We start from the raw sequence: 18,741 nt of genomic DNA on the forward strand, positions 1-18,741 counted from the left end.
TTTTTTTTTGCAAGGAGCAAGTGTCTTTTAATTTCATGGCTGCAGTCACCACCCACAGTGATTTTGGAGCCCCCCAAAATAAAGTCTGTCACTGTTTCCTTTGTTTCCCCATATATTTGCCATGAAGAGATGGGACCAGATGCCATGATCTTCGTTTTTGAATGCTGAGTTTTAATCCAGCTTCAATGGGGGTGGTATATTGACCCCAGGCTAAATAAACAGAATTGTTCTGTGACTTCCACTGCATGGGGAAAGCAAGCAAATATTTAGGCTTGAAAGAGTTTTCCTGGAAGTTTCTGTCTTTATATGGGCGCAAAAATAAACAAGATATGATAACTTGCATCAGCATCAAATCCAACTTTCTCAAATGCGGAGAACAAGAAGTGCCTGTGACCCCCCCATAGCAGTAATCGCTTCAAGTGGCTGTCTTGAGAACTGACTACATTCCCTCTTCGCCTTTCTACTGCCTATAACCTGAACCAGGAAGCATCCTGAAATAAAAATATTAAGTTCCTTGTTAAAATATGGCACTAAAACCGACCCCAGTCTGTTGAAGATGATGATTTAACAAGTCCAAAGTTACACTTCCTCCCTCTTTCATTCATTTATCAAATCAGTAAGTATTTATTGAGGATCATCAGTAGGTACTGTCTTCTGGTCCAGGTTATGGAAATTATAAGGACATAGAATGCTTAGTGACAACTTTCAAGGAGTCCTTGGTTGGGTTAGGTGGGTACCAAATGAATGGGAAAAATATTTACTGGTTAATAAATATTAACCACAGCTGACATATTTTTTTTAAAGAGTTTAGCTCATAGTCTACAGTTGAATAGTCTCACTTTGTAATAAGCTCATTGAAAATTCTCCATAAACATCATTTTCAGTGATTGCTACAACTAACCACAGAGTTTGCCAACACTTTCTCACAAAGGCAGCTCTGAGGAGTGAGGCTGCATTTACACCAGTACATGGAGTTGATAACCTGAAAGACTTGGAACCTGCTAACCAACCTGCTACTTGGAACACTGGAAAACAGATCAAACAGAAACGCCCTTGGAAAATTAGGCTGCATTTATGTATGGACAGCAGCTCAACCCACTCATTATCTTTTTAGGCTCATGGTTAACAGCAAAGCGCCTGGAGCCAGACTGCCTGGGTTTGAATCCTGGTTCTACCTCTTACCAACAGAGTGACCCTGGGCAAGCAACTAGCCTCTTAGGGCCTTCGTTTTCTTGTCTAGACTATGGGGATTTTAAAAATGTGTCTTGTAGGACCGTTGTGGCATACAACATATAATGTTCTTTGTTTAGTTCCTAGAATGTAGGAGGTGCTCACTAATGTTAGCTACTACCAAGCATTTTGAGCCCAGCTATATAGAAGAAGCCAAGGACTGAGGGAGGGAAAGGGTAACAACCAGAATTCAAATCCAGCTTCTCCCACTTCAGAGTTCTTTCCCTTACTGCCCCTATGCTGTGGAGAAAAGCTAGTGCTGAGCCAAGTGAGGGAAAGAGTCAGGGTCCAAGAGTCCTTGTGTGGGGCAGAGAGGGGGATGGGAGGCAACCAAAGAATGAGGTGAAAGTGGAGAGGAATGAGTGTAAGTGGTTACATGCCCTGGAGTTTGGACAGAGCTCAGGATTTAGGGGACAAAGAAAAGAACTCTGACCTCACGGGTTGTGTAATAAATCCCCTGTCATGAGGATGGGCAAAGGAGGAGGGTGTTGGGAATAAGAGGTTAAATAGTTCAAAGAGCAGTTCATAGGAAATGGGGCCCCTTTGGGAAAGCTTTCCAAAGAATTCTTCCTGAAATGTATGGTGTTTTACTTTCTGTGTTATGGGCCTTGGATATGACCTTGAAGGAGATAATCGTGGGAAAAGTGAGAGGCGTGTTGAGTTGAAGATGATGTCCTCACCCCTTGCTTTTTCATGTATGACATCCGCGGGTTTGCCAATACATAGAAAATTTTCCTAGCATTTGCCAGCCGGTGTTCTCCAATCCATCCTCCAAGACCTCTTTATCTTTTAATTTTCACCTTCCCTAGGTGTCCCAAGCCTACTATTCATTCCTTCAGTACACCCTTTATCATATTTTATTAATTAATTTTTCTGTCTTAAGGCACTAAACTGTGAACTCAAAAGATGTTAATTTTTGTGTGAATGAATATGAATGAATGAATAATTGTCAGAGGTTCAGAGAAAGGATTACCATCCTCCCTTTATTAGTTTTGCAGGAGAACTGTAGCAATTTACCAGAAACTTGGTGACTTAAAACAATATAAATTTATGGTGCCATAATTCTTGGGGTCATAGTATGAAATCAATATCACTGGAGCAAAATCAAGATATTGGCAGGGCCATACTCTCCCTGGATTCTCTAGGGTGAATTCATTCTCTTCCCTGTCCCCAGAGCTGCTCCTAATGTACCAGTTGTAGGCATATTTACAATTTGAAGCTCATCCTGACCTTAGGATGGAGTACAGAGCTAACTTGTTATTGGTAGAAGAAATCATATCTTTAATTTTATATTAATTAATGGATGTGGTATGGGTAGAAGAATTCAATCTGTTAATATTAAGACAAGCAATAGAACTGATACAATGATAAGTATTAATACAGAGGAAGCTCATGGGTATAAGGATTCTTTAATCATTTTACAGCTTTGGCAATTAGTATTGGTATTCCCTAGAAGACAATAAACTAGATCGTTTGTGAAGTTATACACACCCAAAAACTTTTTGAACCATTAATATTAGGAATGCTATGGCTCATTAAATAGTCACAGGGCTTCCCATGTGGTGCAGTGGTAAAGAATCCGCCTGCCAGTGCAGAAGACGGCCTAAGGGACAGGTTTGATCTGTGGGTCAGGAAGATCCCTGGAGGAGGAAATGGCAACCCACTCCAGTATTCTTGCCTGGAAAATCCCATGGACAGAGGAGCCTGGAGGGCTCTAGTCCATGGGGTTGCAAAGAGGTGGTCATGACTGAGTGACCTGGCATGCTGGAGCACACAGACAGCTAATAACATGTCATTACTAATGAACATATTGTTAAGAAGAATTGCCCCTCTGAATAGAAAGGTTTCAGTGTTATACAATTACCAGGCTTTGCTACCTTAACAAAACCATTTTGAAGTAGAGTTAATGTATTGTTTTGATTAAGATGACCTCACCTATTTAATATAAAAAACTTTCAAAAGATCGGCCTTACTTCTGTTGCCCTTTTAAAATATAGAAGCCTGTCAGGAATGGTATATCTGTTACTGCTAGACTTCCAATATTTAGCAAACATATAGGCAGAGTTTCAAATGATCATCCTATTCTTTGCAGATTTTGCTCATCATTTAAATTATGAATAATGGACACAAAGCATAATTTAACCCAGTGGAGTGGGTCGCCATTTCTCCTTCCAGAGGATCTTCTCAACCCAGGAATTGAGCCAGAATCTACTGCATCTCCTACACCCTAGTATTTACTTATTTTACAACTGACAGTTTGAACCTTTTGACTCAACCCATTTTGCCTAACTCCCACTCCCACCTCTGGCAACCTCCAATTTTTTCTAAGTCCAGTTGTTTTATTTTATTTTGGATTAGACGTTTAAATGAGATGATGTCTTTATTGGTCTGACTTATTTTAGTTAGCATAATGCCCTTAAGTTTCATCCATGTTGTCACAAATAGCCAGATTTCCATTCTTTTTTATGTCTGAATAACATTTCAGTTATACATATACATACGTATGTATATATGCATATGTTTATATATGCTCAGTTGCTTCAGTTGTGTTTGACTCCTTGGGACCCTATACACTGTAGCCTACCAGTCTCCTCTGTCCATGGGGATTCTCCAGACAAGAATACTGGAGTGGGTTTCCATGCCCTCCTCTGGGGGATCTTCCCAGCTCAGGGATCGAACCCACATCTCCTGTGGCTCCTGCATTGCAGGCAGATTCTTTACCGCTGAGACACTAGGGAAGGCTCCCTCTCTCTCCTTCTCTATACTTGTGTGTATATATATACATATATATATATACACACATATATATAACATGTTTTATCCATTTATAAACATTTTCTTATTCATTCATCCAACAGTTAACATTTAGATTGTTTCTGTACCTTGGCTGTTATTAATAACATACTGTTTGCCATAGTGGTTTCACCAAGTTACACTGCCACACATAGTGCACTGTAGTTTCCTTTTCTCAACATCCTTGCTAACATATTTCTTCTCTTTTTGGTAATAAGCATTTTAACAGTTCAGAGGTGATAACTCATTGTGATTTGACTTGCATTTCCCTGATGATTACTGATATTGATTGCCTTTTCATGTATCTGTGGGTCATCTAAATGTTTTCTTTTGAAAATGCCTATCCAGATCTTCTACCAATTTCTAATCAGATATATAATTCTGCTACTAATTTTATGAGTTCTTTATCCATTTTGTATACCAAGCCTTTATCAGATATATGAATTGCAAATATTTTCTCCCATCTGGTAGGTTGCCTCTTCATTTTGTTGATCACTTTCTTTGCTGTGCAGAAGCTTTTCAGTTTGACCTGTATGTTATATCCCACTTGGTTATTTTTGCTTTTGGTGTCAAATCCAAAAAATCATTGCCAAGACTGATGTCAAGGAGGTTATCACCTATGTTTTCTTCTAAGGAGTTTTAGGATCTTTTGAGCTTATGTTCAAGTCTCTAATCTATTTTCAGTTAAGTGTAAGATAGTGGTTCAGCATCATTGTTTTGCATGTTACTGTCCAGTTTTCCCAACACCACTTATTAAAGAGATTGCCTTTTTCCCATTGTATATTCTTGACTCCTTTGTCATGAATTAACCAACCACATATGTGTGGGTTTATTTCTGGGATCTCTGTTCTATGTCAATGATCTATGTGTCCATTTTTATGACAATATGGTATTGTTTTGATTACTATAGCTTTGTAGTATAGGCTGAAGTCTGGGAGCATGATACCTCCAGATTTGTTCATTTTCTCAAGATTGCTTTGGGTATGTGGGGACTTTCATGCTTCCACCTTTTAAATTATTATTGAATTCAGTTTGTTAATATTTTGTTGAAGATGCTTGTATCTATGTCCATCAGATATTGGCCTGAAAGTTTCTTTTCTTGAGATATCCTTATTTGGTTTTGTTACCAGGGTAATACTGGCCTCATATAAAGGGTTTGGAAGTGTTTTCACCTATTCTATTTTGAGAAGAGTTTCAAAAGGATCAGTATGAATTCTCTTCAAAGGTTTGTAGAACTCACCAGTGAAGCTGTCTGGTCCTAGGCAATTTGTTTATTGAAGGTTTTTGATTACTGATTCAATCTCCTTACTAGTAATCAGTAAGTTTCGATTTTCTCTTTTTTCATGTTTCAGACTTGGTAGGTTGAACGATTTTAGAAATTTACCATTTCTTCTAGGTCATCAAATTTGTTGGCATGTAATTGTTCACAGTATTCTCTTATGTACCTTGTATTTCTGTGGTATCACTTGTAACATCTTTTTTCTTTTCTTGGTGAGTCTAGCTAAAGTTTTCTCAGAGAAAGCAACAAGTTTTAAAATACCATTTTTTTTTGTTTAAGAATAGATTGCAACAAACAGTGTATTAAAGGCATCCAAGCAGTGTGTAAAATCATTAATTATATAATTGCTTTCAACCATAGTATAAAAGGGAAATATCTAAAACTACTACTGCTACGACTGTAGTACTTCAGTGAAGTAGGAATGAAATTGCTCTTGGATCCTCTATGGATGATGGAAAGTGAGGGCTGTAGTCCAAGTTGAGCACATTTTCTGGTTGCAGCTCAAAGTAAGCCTATTAGTCGGAAAATATGATAATTACTCAAGGATATAATTTCATTGAAATGCTTAAGCACTTGAATAGACGAGTAATTATGTATTGATATTGCAAAATCAATCATTTCAATGTGATCATAGGGTTTTCCCTGGGGGCCGAGACAGTGAAGAATCTACCTGCAACGCAGGAGACCCAGGTTTGATCCCTGGGTCAGGAAGATCATCTGGAGGAGGGAATAGCAACCCACTCCAGTATTCTTGGCTGGAAAATTCTATGGACAGAGAGGCCCTGGGGTCACAAAGAGTCAGAAAAGCCTTGAGTGACTAACCAGTCATTGCAATGTGATTAGAAAAATGTGCTTAAAGGGTTGTTAATTAGCCACAGTCACAACCAGGAGGTAGGTAGGAGGTAGGGGAAGGACAGGGGGCTGGGAGGGCAGGAATGGCCCAGTTTCTTAGAGCATGGTTATGGTCAGCAAGTCCCCAGGACAAAGTCTTGTTGTGTAACAATCACATGGTTCCCGGGGAAAAGCCAGCTAACCTCTCAGGTCTTGACCCCTCACCCAGTCCTGGGAGCTCACTCCTCCCAGGCCCTATGCTGGTGTCCCCGCATCTGTCAGACACCCCCTCCTCAGGGAGATCTCAGGCTGTCCTGGCAGCCCTGCCCTTAGAAGACAACAGCTGTTCCTTCCTGAGTCTCCCCGTTGCCCAGGCTGAGCACCTTCAGCTGTTCTCACAGGCTTCCAGATGCTTCTCTGCCCATTCTGCAATCCCACCCTCCCTGCCAGGACCTGAGCTTGCCTAGGAGCCCAGACTTCAGTCTGATGGATCAGCCCTGTGGGTCCACTGTGTGTGGAGACAACAGACAGGAATCTAAGATGGTGTCATGTCTCAGGAAAAGAGGCTCACCTGATGCGTGGGGAGTTATGTCAGGTAGAGTGGGCCAACTGGCTTGATTCTGTGGAACACAGGACTTTGCTTAAAACTGACATTCCCAGACAGACTGATCAGCCTCAAGGATGGCCTCTAAGCAAAGGGTGCTGATATTTGACTTGTGCCCTTAAATTGGGTCTGGTTATCTCTGGGCGTTCTTCCCTCATACAGTGTGCTGTGAGCTTCCTGGGGCTGAGGTGTCATCCCCTTCCTGTAGCCCTGAACTCAGCACAGACACTGACCTGGAGGGATTCTCAGCCCAGGTGTGTGGAGAGAGAGAGGAAGAGAGAAATGAGGTGCTGGCAGGCTGGGGAAGCGCAGCATCTGCCCACTGAGTCAGTCAGCACTCAGCCCTGTGGCGGGGCGGGTGTGGGGGTAGATGGGGTGAGGGCACACTGTGGGGCCAGTCTTTTTGCAAGAGAAGGAGTCTCAGTCATTATGAGCAGAGTGGAGCTAAGACGGGGCCTGTTAGAAGCAGCCACAGAGAGACAGACAAAGCCCCGTTTTTTCACGGATTTGTTGTATTAGATTTCCAGATTATTTTGATTTTCAGAAATCAAAATCTTTTTTGGGGTGCAATTGTCACTTTTCTGAGCTAAGGGTTGACACATGGAACCATTAAAACACTTTCACTGATGTTCCCATTTCACTGATGGCCATTACATAATATATAGACTCTGTAAGTAGATAATTTCTCTTATGTATATGGTATTCCTCATGGTGCTTCCATAATGGCTCAGATGGTAAAGAATCTGCCTGCAATGCAGGAGACCTGGGTCTGACCCCTGAAACGGGAGGATCCCCTGGAGAGGGAATAGCTACCACTCCATTACACTTTGGAGTATATTGGAGAATTGCAATACTTACGAGAATTCCAGGGACACAGGAGCTTGGCAGGCTGCAGTCCATGAAGTGGCAAAGAGTAGGACATAACTGAGCTAATAACAGAAACACATGGTACTTAATCATCTCTCAATTTCTACTGGTCTAATATAGCAATTGCAATGAAATATTTCTAGCTGTTATACTACAGAGATACTTTTCAATACCTCTGTTATTGGCACAGTTAGGAATTAGAATGCAAACTTAATTGGGTTGAACAAAGGATTTGCCCAGGAAGAAGGATTTGCAGGCATCTGGCTTTCTTGGGCACGAAGCAATCAGAAAAGATGTCCAGGACCTCTGGGTCCACCAGAGGAGATCCAAGAAAACTAGGTAACATAGCTGGGGTGTTAAGAAGCTCCTAAAGGTCAGTCCCTGCACTGGATCAGCAGAATAAGGCAGACCAAATGATGGTCATGACTTTGGAGCACAGAGCAGCCCTCATAATGCACTCAAGCAGGACATGTCTCAGTCCAGGGCAGGATTGTCAGCCCCCACTAGAACAGGAGCTCCATAAGGGCAAGGATTCTGTTGCTCACTGCTGAATCTCTTGCTCCTAGGATGGTAATTGATTCAAAGTAAGTCCTCAACATATAGGTATCAAATAAATGAACAACTCAGCTCATCTACCCACCTACTCTTTCATGTACTTGACATTCACTGATGTGGAAACATTATGGGATGTCTGCCCAGCTCACTTGCTCCGAGATCTCTTCCCTCACAAGTGGTGGGTCTTTGGAAGGCCTATTCACCCCAGCCACAGTTGATTGTAACAAATGGATACCTTGGCCATGATATTAGAATCAGAGTCTTCGAATAGGATTCAACAGGGCCCCTCAGGCTTAAGGGTGGCAGAATGGGGAAACATGCCAACCCCAGAAGGGTAGACATTCCCTCCTCCACTGCCCAGACCCAGCTGTGCAAGGAGAGGGACTGTGTCTGTTGATTCATGACTGTATCACCAACCCCTAGAAAACTGTCTGGTTCAAGGTAGAGCCTCCTTAGACACTTTCCGAGGGATGACTGCATGGATGTACAGAGAGAAAGAATGGGAGATGCAGTCCTGGCAGCCCTCCAGTCCCTGGTTCTCCTCTTCCACACCCTGGCTGCCCTTGCCCTCAGGCTCTGTGAGATGCCCCTGAGCCCCAGCTTTATTTTTGTGCTTCCTTCTTTCCTACATTAATTCTGACTCTATCTGATACTTGCAAACAGAATTTTGTATTAAAATTCACTCATCACTCCTACATGTACTCATTTCTTCTTCATGAACTTATTGCTTCTTTGAAAAGTGAGGCTTAATCCCTATGAACATGCTCTACACCCATTCTAAAACAGGGATGATAGACATGAAAGACAAGCCTGTGAACATGATGCTGAGCAATTAGAACAGTGAATGGAAACGTGACAAGAGAGGCACCCAGGGAGTCTTGGGAATCCTGGGAAGGACACCTTGGGGTCAGCAGCTTTGGGTTTAAATGAGCTCACCTGGGTATATATCTTTGCCTGAGTTTCCTCATTCTTCAGTGAAACAAGATCAAGTAGTAATCCCCCCTCATACAAGTTTGCCTTGAGCATTACATAGCCTATGAAAATGTTTTGTACTCCATGGAGTTAATCCCTGAACATTTGTCAAGCACTTATAGTATATAAAGTTCTAATGGCAGTTCTGAGTGATAAACATACAAGGAAACTAAATCAGATCTTAGGCCAAGTTCTGGAGAGATATTAGAAGTCTGGATCCAAGTCTGGCTCATCAGTTCTAGTCTTTGATCTCTGTGGATACATTCAGAACCATCTCGCCATGCCTGTGCAAACATTCAGCCTTACCTCAAGCACTTGACCTTAAAACAGAGTTGCTGCTGTTTTTTATTTTTTGCTCTTGTTATAGTTCTAGAGGAACAGAAACAGCAACAACTTCTGAAAAGGATAGAGAAATTCCCATGTATTCGTTTTCACTTTCTGTGGGTGAACAAGGTTAGCCCTGTGACCTCTGACCCTGATGACATGAAGGTGGTCCTGCGAAGGACAGGTGGAGTGTAACCCACATGCCAGCAGGAGCAAATCTTCCCTCTTGGGTACATGCCCCTGGGTCTGGGAAATTCCGACAGAGACTGGCCCTTCAGCATCAGTATGTGACTCTCTACCTGCCATCCTTGAAGCCTGAGAGAGTCAGGGATGGGAGGCAAGTTTGTGGTGGGTGAGACAAACTGATAGCTGAGAGTCATCAGGAAGGGAAGGCAGCTCTTAGTATTATTATTTTATAAATTGTCATGATAGTAGCAACAACCGTCTGAAGTATTTTCTCAGATCTAAAGAATAAGAGATAACAAGTACTCTTAGTAACATGAACTGTTCTTACTAAGTGCCAGATGTGTTCCCCCACTCACCACAAATAGAGAAACCCTGCATGTAGCAACAAAGACCCAGCACAACCAAGCATACTAAAATAAATTAAAAAATTTTTAATATAAAACTAGCCCTATAAGCTGCCCAATACTATTCTTCATATGCTAGAAAGGAGGAGATTGTTTCATGACCTATCACTATGGATAAAACTTGTGAGATGTCTCAGTTTTCTTACTTTTTTCTGAACAGTGAAAGTAATAACAACTATCAAAGGAAAGAGATTTTTAAATGTTTTCAGAATGTGATTATATTTCAAACATATATGAGTTTTTTATAACTCATTTTAAAACCCTTTTATCCCATGTAGTTGACTTACCTTGCTCTGCAGTGTTAGGTGTACAGCACAAGGATTCACATTCCTTTCCCTTATAGGTTACTACAAAATATTGAGCATAGTTCCTCATTTTATACCATAGGTCCTTGTTTCTCCTACTCTTTTTCAACATTTATCTCAAACTGTCACATCTTAATGGAACAGCCATTTTGGATATTCATTTTCCTGAAATGTACTGGCCTTCCTGACTTTTCCTGTCACATACCTCCTTCTGAAAATCTTGGTTCCTCCTATGAAGTCCCCAGTCACCCCCCTGATCCAGTCTCCCAGACACCCCCCCAACACACACACACCCGTCTGTGGTTAGGGAATCATTTTCTCCTGTTGGAGGGGCAGATGTGGTTCCAGTGCCGGCGGATGCTGACCCCAGCCTTCCACCATGACATCCTGAAGTCCTCCGTGGGGCTCGTGGCCTACTCTGCCCAACTGATGGTGGTGAGTCCACCTCTCTCTCATCTGCACATATCACACCAAGCTCAATCCACAGTTCACTCTCAAGCAGATATATCCATCAAACATCCATCAGACACAGCCCCCCCCAGAATAATGCATTCAATCCCAGAGACACACACATTACACACTAGAAGTGTACAAAAACATTGCCACGTGCTGAAACTCCCTTATACAGCCAAGCCTGTTCCCTCTTGCAGACACATGGACACATTATTACTCATGTGACACACACCTCAACACACATGTGCTACTGCCCTATAGAGATAAGAATTTGGGGCTATGGTGAGGCTGCATCTGGGCCCCCAAAGTCCTGAGCTCTGGCTGGGAACCATTGTTCTGGGACAGATGCAGTGATCAAGGGGAGAAAGTCTCACATGAAGAAGGAAGGGAGAACTAGAGAAAGAGAGGAAATGCAGGCCCTTGGACTTCCTGGACATCTTCCTCTTTGCCAGAGTGAGTGTGGGCAGGAGAGGCCTGAGCCTTTGGGCAGAAGCACACAGGAAGGGCAGACCCTGCACTCTGGCCCTGCCTCCACAGATGGAGAATGTGAGCAGCTTATCTGACAAGGACCTCCATGCCGAGGTGGACAAGTTCATGTTCAAGGGTCATGACATCACAGCCAGTGGCATCTCCTGGATCCTTTATGCTCTGGTCTCCCATCCTGTGCATCAGCAAATGGGCATGGAAGAGATCCAGAGCCTCCTGGGGGGTGGCACCTCCATCACCTGATGAGTGTCCCGGAGATGGAAGAATCCTGTCCCACCTGAGGTAGAGAGAATCCCTGGTTGTCCAGTCGGGCTTGCCCTCAGATGGGCTTCCTTTTGGGGACCATCTGGACCAGATACCCTACACCACCATGTGCATCAAGGAGGCACTGAGATTCTACCCACCAGTACCAGTTATTGGCAAAGAGTACAGCAAGCCCATCACCTTCCCTGATGGACATTCCTTGCATGTATGAACTTCATCTCACCACTCAGCTAATCACTCTGTAGGACCACGTGGTACATCAGAAATCCACATGTGCTTTTCCAGTTGTGGGACGACATGGCTATTGTATCCAACTTAAGGTAATTATTTACTCTGTAAAGTCACTTGCCCCTTGGAAGAAAAGCCATGAGTAACCTAGACAGCATACTATAAAGCAGAGCCATTACTTTGCCAATAAACATCTGTCTAGTCAATCTATGGTTTTCCAGTAGTCATGTATGGATTTGAGAGTTGGACCATATAGAAAGCTCAGCACTGAAGAATTGATGCTTTTGAACTGTGGTGTTGGAGAAGACTCTTGAGAGTCCCTTGAACTTCAAGGAGAGCAAACCTGTCAATCCTAAAGGAAATCAGTTCTGAATATTCATTGGAAGGTCTGATAATGAAGCTGAAACTCCACTACTTTGGCCACCTGATGCGAAGAACTGACTCATTAGAAAAGACCCTGATGATGGGTGAAGGAAAGTTACAGGGCTCAAAATAGCCTGGAGTTAAAACTCCCCTCCAGGTCCTCCCCACCATTCTATGCAAAACAAAGAACTCTCTCACCTGAGGAAAAACAAGGACATTAAGGTTGATTACACCCAGCTCCCAGCTGGTCCAGCCTCTGGCTGATCTCCAAAATTCCTTGCCCCAGCTGTTTAAGAGATAACTACTCCAAACAACCTTGGAGAAGAACAGGCCCCCTTAAGACAGTAACTTCCACATACATGCCTATATATACTCACTCTTTTCTTGGGTAAGTGCAGCAGCTCACTAATCTGACTGCTGCCCCCTTTCGCCTCATTAAAGGTGATCTGTTCCTGTGAAGTGCTGGTCTCGTTCTTTTTCTGAACCTCGCCTTCTCTAACTCCCTTACCTTACATTTTTGGCGCCGAAACCTGGGAGGTTGAGGTTCCTTCTCGTTCTCCACAGCCAGCTCTTCAGAGCGTGGAGCCTGCCGAGCTCACTTTCCCGCCCGGGCTTTCAAGACCTCCTGGAGAGGACGCCCTGTGCCTTCGTGAACGGTACAAGTCCTGTGTAAGGGCGTTATTGGTTTTCCACGTAACCCGACAAATATTGGCCTGTCTCTCTCTCTTCCTCTTTTCTCTACACTTCCTTTTCCATGAGACCGACCAACTCCAGGACAGAGGCCTTTTGCCATTCGACCACTCTACATGCAACATTCCACTCGAGCTGGCCCCTAGATTAAGGTAAGATCCGGACGGTGTTCTAGAGGCGCCCTAGAACCCAGTCCTCTCTGGGTCCCAGGGAACCCTGGCCTAGGGCCACTCTGTAGACGACAGTAGGGGATGCTCCACCTCGACACAGAGCTCTCTTCTCGTAACTCCGATTGCAACTACGGGTGACGACTCAAGTTCCCAATAGAAGCCTCTGCTTGACTTTCAATTATGGGGTCTGGCCAATCTGTCCCTAAAGATACCCCTCTGGCCTGTGTTCTCAAAAATCTCAGACCACTCTCACTCACTGAACTCAAAGCTAACCGCTTAAAACAACTCTATACAGATCTGGCCTCAATACCAATTAGACAACCAAAACCACTGGTCTGAGTTAGGGACTTTCAATTTCAGTATTTTATCAGATCTCACTAACTTCCTCAAACGGAATGGCAAATGGCCAAAGGTCCCCTATATTCAAGTCTTCTGAGATCTTAAAAGCGGTCCTTCTCTCTACAAAGACTGTTCTACCTGTCAAATCCTCCTCTGCTTTCTCTCCCCCTCCATTACAAAAGAATCCAAATCTAAAACCCTTAGCCCCCAATTTTGACCAGACAGATGAGCCTCCTCCCTACCGCCCTGGAGAAAAAGCTTCTGGAGATGAGACCCCATCCTCTAGCCCTTCCTCCTCCAAAACAGAAAGCGATGACTCCAAAACCCGCCAAAAGATTTCCACCCCACCTCCATTGGCCAGGACCTGAAGCAAACACATTTCCTCTCAGAGAGGTAGTGGGACCAGAGGGCCCTACATGGGTTCATGTGCCTTTCTCGATTTCTGATATGAGCCAAATTGAAAAAAATTGGGATCCTTTTCAAAAAATCCTACCAGATACAGAAAAAATTCCTCTGCCTTGCACATATCATTTAACCTAGAATGATCTTTATTACATCCTAAAAACTAAGAGCATGGCATCTGGTCCCGTCCCTTCATGGGAAATAGATGGGGAGACAGTTGGAAACAGTGTCAGACTTTAATTTTGGGGGCTCCAAAATCACTGCGGATGGTGACTGCAGCCATGAAATTAAAAGACACTTACTCCTTGGAAGGAAAGTTATGACCAACCTAGATAGCATATTAAAAAGCAGAGACATTACTATGCCAACAAAGGTCCATCTGGTCAAGGCTATGGTTTTTCCAGTAGTCATGTATGGATGTGAGAGTTGGACTGTGAAGAACCGAAAAATTGATGCTTATGAACTGTGGTGTTGGAGAAGACTCTTGAGAGTCCCTTGGACTGCAAGGAGATCCAACCAGTCCATCCTAAAGGAGATCAGTCCAGGGTGTTCATTGGAAGGACTGATGCTGAAGCTGAAACTCCAATACTTTGGCCACCTCATGCAAAGAGTTGACTCATTGGAAAAGACCCTGATGCTGGGAGGGATTGGGGGCAGGAGGAGAAGGGGACGACAGAGGATGAGATGGCTGGATGGCATCACCGACTTGATGGACATGGGTTTGAGTAAACTCCGGGAGTTTATAATGGACAGGGAGGCCTGGCATGCTGTGATTCATGGGGTCACAAAGAGTCAGACACGACTGAGTGACTGAACTGAACTGAACTGAACTGAAATGCCACTTTAACTCCTGATAAAAAGAAACGGATATGACAGACAGCCCGGACACATGCTGATCAGCTCCATAACCAAGATAAGACTAATCTGATGGTTGATGATATAGTCCCTTTAACTGAGCCATGGTGGACATATCAAACAGGCGATGCCGACATCCAGTACCTGCATCATGAGCACCTGTTTACTAGAAAAAAATACTAAAAAGCTCTCACATTCATATTAACTACGATAAGATTAGGGAAGTGACTCAAAAAAAAAAAAAAAGATAAAAATCCTGCCCCCTTTTTTTTCATGGTTTCCTGAGGCAGTCCAAAATCACACTAATCTAGATATTTCCATCCCCGGCAGACTTGGGTACCTACATGTCCAGTTCATAAGCCAGTCAGCCCCCGATATTTGCTGAAAACTACGCCATCTAGAAAAGGGCCCTGAGACCCCCCAAAGAGATCTTCTAGAAGTCGCCTTCAAGGTGTTCAGTAATCGAGAGGAAGAGGCTAAGAGAGAAAAAGACCATGAGAGAAAAGCTAACTATGCCCTTTTGGCAGCAGCAGTTAAGAGAAGAGATCAACCTGGCCCAAGTCATCCCAGACTAAAACTTAAGACTCCCTCCCAGACCCTGCTTCCGATGCAACCAGTCAGGACACTGGACAAAACCATGCCCAAACCCGCGGCCCCCCACAAAAACATACCCAACCTGTGGTCAGTGGGGACACTGAGAGGCGGATTGTCCCCAGGGATGCCCTGACACCCCTGGGGAGGTCCCAACCTCCCAGACCTGGAGAGTGAAATGTCCACAGGGACACCCTGGCGCCCCTGGAGACATCCCCACTTCTCCCCCAAACCCCATCCCAACCCTACGAGAGTCGTTCCAATGATGGGGCCCGGGTTCCAGCCCCCTGGTCTGTGTCCCGGACACGAGTTCAGAACTTAGGGTAGATGGGTAGTGGCTGAAAAAAAGACCTGCTTTATAATAGACACTGGAGTCGCTTTCTCTCTCTTAACTTCCTACTCTGGCCCAACTCAAGACTCAGAACTCACAATCAAGGGGGTCTCTGGAGTTCCCTTAAGGCCAAAAATCAGCCCTCCATTACTCTGTCAATTTAGAAAATCGACCCTCATACACTCTTTCCTCATAATGCCCAATGGCACTACTAGGGAGAGATTTGTTTTCCAAATTGGGACTCTTTATTACCATGCCTCCCCCCCATACAGTCTCTATATTCTGCATGCAGGTGGCACCTAGACCATCCCTATCCCTCACCCCTAACCTTCCCTTAGATCAACCCGCCTTAGACCCCCAAGTCTGCGACACTGATCACCCATCCATAGCCAAACATCATCCCCCAGTCCACACCACCCTAAAGGACCCCTCGACTGTAATCGCCTAACAATAGTACTCTCTCACCCCGGAGGCCCACAAGGGACTTAAGCCTATCATAGACCATCTTCTTCAGGCCTCTATCTTAATTCCTACCCATTCACCACACAACACCCCTATTCTGGCAGTAAAGAAGAGACAAAACTCTTGGAGACTGGTCCAGGATCTGTGAAAAATCAATGAGGCCATCACGCCGACATTCCCAGTAGTCCCTAACCCTTACACCCTTCTGTCTACCACACCCCCGACTGCAACCCAATTCATGCTATTAGATCTCAAAGACGCCTTTTTAACCATCCCCCTCCAACCCCCCCAACCCCTTTTCACCTTCACCTGACAAGACCCCGAGACTCATGTTTCCCAACAACTAACAAGAACAGTTCTCCTCCAGGGGTTCAGAGACAGCCCCCACTTTTTTGGACAGGCTTTACAAAAAGACCTACAGACACTTGACCTAGCCCCAAGTCTTCTCCTCCAATACGTAGATGACCTCCTCCTTTGTAGCCCAACCCAAAACTCTGCCTCCAACATACTGCCAAACTCCTTGGGGCCCTGCGATCCTGGGGTTATCGGGTGTCCCAATCCAAGGACCAAGTAGTACAGACAAATGTCACCTCCTGGGGCTCTCCATAGCCCACCAACAAAAAACTATTCCCCCAGATAGAATCCAGGCCTTAATTAACTGTACATTTTCAAAAACAAAAAGAGAACTCCAGTCTATTCTCGGCCTCCTAAACTTTTTCCATATCTGGATCCCCAACTTCTCCCTCATTGCAAAGCCACTCTATGAAGCAACGAAAAGATGTCTAGATGAGCCCCTCTTTAACCCTTCCTCGTTGGCCAATCCTATTCGCCAGCTCACCCAGAGCCTCCTCCGAGTGCCAACTCTCCACCGGCCAGATCACACCAGCCCATTCTCTCTCTTTGCCCATTCCAACCAACGACAGGCCGTGGGACTTCTATGTTAGTGGGCCGGAGACACCTGGGCTCCCATAGACTATCTGTCAAAACAGCTTGACATGGTGACCAATGGGTGGCCTCCCTCCATACAGGCCATGGCTGTTATCGCAGTCTTTGTACCTGAAGCAAATAACCTCTCTAGACATGCCCCTTTAACAGTCTTTTCTCCACACACCTTCTGAGACTTACTATCCCATCAGGCTTTTCTCTCCCTTCCCCTTTCCAGGGTACAGGTCCTACATGCCTTTCTCCTCGACCCTCAGCTCTCATTCTCCCCCTGCTCTCCCCTTAACCCCGCTCGCTTATTACTCACGTCCGCTACAACAGACCCTACATAGCTACAACCACCCTCGTAATAACTGAAGCCCAAAAACTAACCCGAAATGCTCCTCTAAATGTATGCTCACCTCATTCCTTCCAAGATTTACTCTCCCATCGGGCTTTTCTTTCTCTGCCCCCTGCTCGACTACAAATCCTCCACACACACCTCCTTGACCCATCCTTTTCTTTTATGCCTTGTAAACCTCTTAATCCTGCTAGCTTATTTCCTAGACCAGATCCAGAAACAAAACACCTATTTCATGACTGTGTTCAGACCTTAGGTATGACACTTAATCCCTTTAAACATATAACTGATCAGCCCCTTACTGACCCCAAAGTTCCATCCTGGTTCACAGATGACACTGCCCAAAAACAAGCCCCATTTGGGGCTCGATACACTATAGTTCAGGGACAGCCCGACAAAGTTATCCCTCTTCGCCTCATCAAGTCAGCCACACTCCAACTCACACATCCTCACAACAGGCTGAACTGATAACTCTTACACAAGCTTTGACCCTAGCCAAAGACCAAAAGATAAACATTTACACTGACTCCAAATATGTCTATAACATATTACATTCTAACATTATAATCTGGAGGGAGAGGAAATTCCTCACTTACGAAAACACACCTATTCTCAATGCTTCTTTTGTTTCTGAACTCCTCCATGCGGCTCAGCTCCCAAAACAAGCTGCTGTAATACATTGCTGGAGACATCAGCGACATAGTCCTATCTCCTTTTATAACAATATAACAGATCAGGACATAAAGTGGCAGGCCGCCTCTGTTTGTCCTGTCTCTATTATAGCCCAAATTGATGAGCCTAACATCCACACATTACTTTCATATTTACATTCGCTTTTCCACGCCTCTGCAAAAGTACTAAAGGCTTTCCTTCAGAAGTTTATTAAACTAAGGACGATGTGACTTATTTAAGTAATCTGACCCAAATTTGTACTATTTGTCAGCAGACAAACCCTCACATTCGCCCCTCTCCTTTCCCCACCCACCAAATTCAGACATCTTCCCCCACAAGACTGACAGGTAGATTTCACCCACATGCCACCTGTAAAAAGGGTTACATTTCTCCTAGTCTTTGTAGATACATTTTCTAGACAAGTTGAAGCTTTTCTGACTACTAACAAACGAACCCCTACTGTGGCTCAGCTTATTCTTACGGAAATCCTCCCAAGGTTTCAAATGTCTTCCTCCCTCCAGTCTGACAACGGGCCCCCATTCACATCCCAAATCACCCCAAATATTGCACAGGCCCTTCCAGTTCCTTAGGGGTTTCACATTCCTTATCATCCCTGATCTTCCAGGAAGGTAGAGAGAGCCAACCAAATCCTAAAAGAAACTCTGACCAAATTAACGATCAAACTTCATCAAGACTGGACTAAACTCCTCCCTTTAGCCCTCTTAAAGTTCCAGGCCTTACCGAAAAAAAAAACAAAAACAAAAAACCCTTAAATGTCAGTCCATTCAAGGCCATGTATGGGA

The 18,741-nt window shown here is 44.1% G+C and overlaps 1 long non-coding RNA gene across 1 annotated transcript in view; it reads right to left on the bottom strand.

Moving 5' to 3' along the window:
* LOC139035245 (uncharacterized) overlaps nt 1–18,741 on the bottom strand; it is a 19,561-nt gene continuing 820 nt past the window's right edge. Inside the window, exon 2 of the long non-coding RNA XR_011487891.1 lies at nt 1–491. This is a non-coding gene — a long non-coding RNA (uncharacterized lncRNA). The remainder of the gene's footprint in view (nt 492–18,741) is intronic.

The sequence above is a fragment of the Odocoileus virginianus genome, chromosome 5 (genome assembly GCF_023699985.2).
Source record: "Odocoileus virginianus isolate 20LAN1187 ecotype Illinois chromosome 5, Ovbor_1.2, whole genome shotgun sequence".
Classification (NCBI taxonomy): domain Eukaryota; kingdom Metazoa; phylum Chordata; class Mammalia; order Artiodactyla; family Cervidae; genus Odocoileus; species Odocoileus virginianus.